Source organism: Pseudomyrmex gracilis, unplaced genomic scaffold (assembly GCF_002006095.1).
Source record: "Pseudomyrmex gracilis isolate BER0280 unplaced genomic scaffold, ASM200609v1 scaffold_4150, whole genome shotgun sequence".
Lineage (NCBI taxonomy): Eukaryota > Metazoa > Arthropoda > Insecta > Hymenoptera > Formicidae > Pseudomyrmex > Pseudomyrmex gracilis.
The window spans coordinates 1-5,440 of NW_018024734.1; the positions used below are offsets into that span (position 1 = coordinate 1).

The following is a 5,440-nucleotide window of genomic DNA, read 5'->3' on the forward strand; positions in this document are numbered from 1 at the left end:
GACTCCTGGCTGAGGAGTTTTTTTCGCAATATTTTAAAATTAGTTAGGGGGGTATACGGGGTCCTTTATATATACGTGATGCAAATCTCGCATCCTATATGGAGGAAAAAAATTATTTCATCGTATATGTGTATACATATACATATATTGAAGCACATTCTGCATAACATCCTGCAAACGGCTCTTACTACCCGATATTTCATTTATTAGTTTAAAAGACTTCAGAGCCCGAAGAAATCTTCTTCTTGTTCTTTATTAATTTAATAATTTTTTTTTCTTAAAGTATTATGAGTATGTAATTGATGAATATGAAAGTATTAATTTCTATAATAAATCAAATTTGGAGTATGCTGAATAATATTCTTGTTATTAGGGATGTAAAAATTAATACTAATGTTAGAAAGATATTGATATTGGAAAAGAAGATAATGATATTAGAAAATAAGGTAATTTATAATTTAAAAACTTATTAAACATTAATATTTTGTAAGGTTCTCTGAATTATAAGTTTGTGAAATTTGATATTTTTTTACAAACTTTTGACTAAATGTTGAACAAATCAATCCGAGGTTTTATATCAAATGTTGATATTTTGATATTTTTCTAATTGAGACATGTACGTATCGCAGATAGAATTTTTTTAACCTAGAAAACAATTCAAAAGTAGTATTGATTTTAATTTTTTCATATTGCAGAAAAATCAACACTAAGTGCAACAAAATATACTGTGAAATTCTCACACAGAGACGGAGAAATCACAGAAGACTCTCAAAGTGGCAAAGATGAAAAACTAGGCGCCCGCGGGAATAATGATCACCGCCGTTCTGCTGCTTCGTAAAGCAAAAGAATGTGACTTGGAAATTCTGTTCTTATCTTCAAAGCGGAAGATTTTGAACTCTCACAAACTTGCTAATTATCAACATTAGAATCGCAAAGCGTTCAAAGATGTCATACGCAAGAATCGTATGATCATTTCTAACTGGATACAGTACGCAAAATGAGAAGAAAGTCAGAAACAGATTTAACAGGCCAAATCTATTTACGAGTTAGCGCTGACGGTAGATTATCGGAATATATCTTTGTGTGTCTCAAATACATAAAGATAGAGATGCGCAACAGGCAGGTCAATTACGACAGGAATTTGTGGGATCGTGCGATTACGTTGCTGTCACGAGCAAATCAATTTTGGCACGAATATACGTACATGTAAGAATCTCTGAAAAACTTTGCCTGTGCGCGTCAAGTGATCAAGCAATGAATGAAATGAGAACCGGACGAACCGGTCTGCCTGGCAGACAAATATAAAGTTTATGCTGCGACAAAGAGAGTGATCGCGCCCGAAAAATTTACGAGCGCTTTATTATGGTACATCCCGATAAAGCATTGGATAAAGTCCGGAGGAACTGTACGAATTTATCAGAGGCGCGCGCGACGTTTACGAATAAGCGGTGAACTTTTTACGAAGAGGAGAGTCTGGACGAGAAATTGTTTCCAGCTTTTGCAATGTTCGAGAAAAATCAACAAAAACACGTTCGCGCGCGTATCATCTACAAGTACGCTTTAGAACATCTGTCAAAAAAAAGCAGTCAAAAAAGTTACAAAGCTTATACAAGGTTTATACAATTCACGAAAAGAAGTACGGCGATTGCTTGGGAATTGAGGATGTCATCTGCAAGAAGAAGCATCAATACGAGCAGAAAGTGAAGGAGAATCCGTCTACCTACAACACGTTGNTTTATTATCTTATAAGTAAACCCAATGTGTTTTACAAGACGTACAAANAAGCGATCGCTAAAGTTTCGTCAACCAAGAAAAAACAATGCTGGCATAGGTACATCTACCTTTAAATCAAGTATGCCATCTTTGAGAAACTAGAAACGAAAGACATCGAACGTTGCCGTGAGGTGTACAAAGTGTGTCTGNAACTCATACCGTACAAACGTTTCACTTTCTCCAAGATCTGGCTGNATTACGCGTACGTTGTCATGATCCGACAAAAGAACGTCGCGGAAACAAAAAAACGTTAGATCTGGCACTGGGCATCTGTCTGACGGACAAGCTCTATCAAAGTTACATTGATCTGGAAACGCAGCTTGTTGAGTTTCGATCGATGTCGCTAGTTGTATGTAAAGTTTCTCGAGTTGGGTCCGGAGAATTGCGCCACGGTGATGCGATTTGCCGAGGTGNAAACGCGTTTGAATGAGATCGATTGCGCCCGCGCGATCTACGAATTTGCCGTAGCGCGGCCGCAATTGAACATGCCGGGACTGCTGTGGAGATCGTACATTGACTTTGATATCGCTCAGGGCACGACAAAAACGCTCGTCAGCTGTTCGAGCGTCTAATCAAGCGCACGTTGCACGTCAAGGTCTCGATAGTTTACGCTAAGTTTGAAGTGCTGAACCCGCAGCTGGAAAACAATCCCGACAACGTCGCTCTGGCCAGGTGTATATTTGAGCGAGAAAACAACGCGTCGAAAAACAGCGGCGACATCGAGAGTCGCGTGTTGTGCTGGAGACTTGGAAGGACTTTGAGAGTAAAAAAGGCACGAAAACTTTTGCCAAGATTATGTAGAAGACGGCGCAGAGTAAAGAAGAAGCAAAGCATCGTTGAGGAGGACGAGAACAACGACAAATAAGAAAAACTAGGATATGTAATGAAAACACCATATGAAGTTGCAAATTGTAAACGTTGTTCTCTCGCTGGCAAATGTAAAAAAGGAACAATAAATCAACATTGCGTTACATCAAATATATTTATTTTGGTGCCGTGAATGGATCATTGTTTTGTTTAGTGACATTAAGCAAACGTTAAATCATGTTCGCTATAGCGGAATTGACACTGGCGTAAGCTCCGTTTACTTGCGGTCTTACGTATTCCAAGGGATTCGCTTGATCAATGCAAGTGTGATTCAAGTCTACGGCGTTGCATTCTCTCGCGGACAGTACTCGTATGTTTGGATACTACCAATAAACAAAAAATTCCAACAGTTTAAACGTTATGATTGCTACGCATTCTTTCTTTGGACGACCGTCTGAATAAACGCGCGCACTATACATTATGTCGTAAAACCAATTGTACAAATTGCTGTTAAGCACTGCGCAATTGCCGCATCTTTTACTCAGTTCAGTAGTTGCTGCTATGCATATTATATCTTTGAGTTACGCGCGATTTTACACGGATTCGTCAATTCAGACGTCTACGTTCATTCCGCGGGTGAATTTTGACGCAAATAGCGTAGCGACGTATTGACGCGCGCTTGTAAACTCGCATCTAAGAATTAAATGTGCGCATTGCGCGACACAGAGCTTCCATGGATCGGTCATAATTGAGTTTGCGAGAAATCAATAGTTTTACCGCAATGGAATTTGTCTACTTTACGCTCCGTTGTTTTGACGTACCGCTGCGCTGTTCGACAAACGACGAACGCGCTGCGACGACGTGTCGCACATTAGGCGCGAGAATAAGTAATAAGTCATTGATTGGGAGCACGTGGAGTGCAACTCTTCGCCGAACAAAAACGTTCGAAACATGCACGCTTGCAATTTGAGCAACAATTCGATTCCGCGTACAATCATGCATGTGTACACGTCTTCGTCAAAATCGGCGTTCAGGTTGCCGAGATTATACGGCGACACGTCTATGGAATCGTTGCTCTTGTTTGATTCGGTAATGTATATTTGCGATACAATTACAACGCTACCGTTGTGAATACACGGATCGTGTTTTAATACAGTCGAGTCTCCGTAATTTTCGTACTCTGTAATTTGGCAGTCCCCTCTATTCGTTTTTCGCGTGAGGAGAGAGCTTTCCTTACTACTTTCACTATGTACTTATATATGCGTGTACAAAATGCGCAACGATATGTCACTACACAATGATATGTACGCATTGTTATAACCTTAACCTAACTCTTATCAGAAGTATTGTCAAAGTGTATATGTGTATAAAAAGTCTTACAAAAAAATGTATATAAAACAGGTAAAAGTGTATACATAAAAAATAAGTTTTGTAAAAGTTCGTATAAGTACATAAAAAGAAAATATCGTTTCAGATATAAAATTATATGTATAATGAAACACAGATATAAAAAAATCAGTGAAAACGTCTGATTGGCTGATTGCTTGGTGACAAACAACCTGATTGGCAAAAGTGCAAAAACTTGTCGTATGAGTTGACAAGGCACGCAGCAGTTACGCCGAGTTCGCCTTCTCTTGAAATTCATGTTTTAAACCACTGAAAAAAGTAAACGAAATTTCGTTGGTTAACCGGTTCGGTAAAACGCGTTTTGATTGGTCAATAGTTTTGTTACGTTTTCTAACTCTCTGAAACCTTGCGAGTACCGTCACGAAAGTCTCTTCCTGAAGTCTCTTCGAGAACCCGTTTAAAAACGACGAAAACGATCTGATTGGTCGAGAGAAAATTTCTTTGAAACACTACCTTAAGTGCTGACCGTAGAGTTGAAGTGTAATGTAGGTGTGCGTACAGTGAAATAAACCGTAAGACGCAAAGTTACTAGATAACTCATGCCGGTAACCGGTTATACTAATAGTTACCGTTTTTTTCAAGTACCAAAGTCGGTACTATTACCAGTACCATCGTTTTACCATGCTTAAACATTTACCACGGTCAGTAAGTAAACACTTGCTAAAAATCGTACTTCCAAGCAAGTTATCGACCCGCACGAGTTACCATCTTGTTTCTATTACCGGTAGCCACGTTTCACTTAGCTTAAGTCCGAACCACGTATTATTACGTAATTTGCAAAATTAATATAACAAAAATTACAAGATATAGGAAAAAACGGTTTTCACCGTTGGAATCAGCGTAAAAAACTGCTAAATACCAGTGTGGTTTTAAGTCCCTAGAATTTGTTATTAACAATCAATTGTTTAAATAATTAAAATTATTAACTTTTAAAAACGTGGTATGTTGCAACTAAGTAATAGAAACAAGAATCTGAAAACCATTTTTGTTTGGGTAAATTCTTCGATTTACCCATACTTTGCTGTTGAGTAGATAAGGTTTAAGCGACAAAAAATAAACTAAACCCTGATTTTGAAATTTTTGAATCCAAATATTCAAAGAATTTCATTACAATCATTTTTAGACTGATCGTCTTAAACTTATGTCCGCTGTTTACAAACGGTCACAGAAAACTACCTGCTGAAACTTCAATATTATTTACATTTGATAACCGACGCTTCGAAGTCAAGAAGGTCAAACATATAGGGTGCATTCCGATATTTACTGCCAGTACTGGCAGCGTCACAAGTATCGTTCCAAAATATATAGCAGTAAGCTGTCGAAGCACGTTTGCGAGCATATGACGTCACGGATTTTGTCGTCACTTCCTGCTTTCATCACTGCGGTTGGAGAGGTAAGGCAGTCGCAGTAGAAAGATGGCGGCGTCCATTCTTACGTGTTCACTGATTGATTT

The 5,440-nt window shown here is 38.4% G+C and overlaps 1 pseudogene; it reads left to right on the forward strand.

The window, feature by feature from the left end:
* The first annotated feature begins 744 nt into the window (after window positions 1-744).
* On the forward strand, window positions 745-2,773 carry LOC109863316 (annotated as a pseudogene).
* The last annotated feature ends 2,667 nt before the right edge of the window (window positions 2,774-5,440 follow it).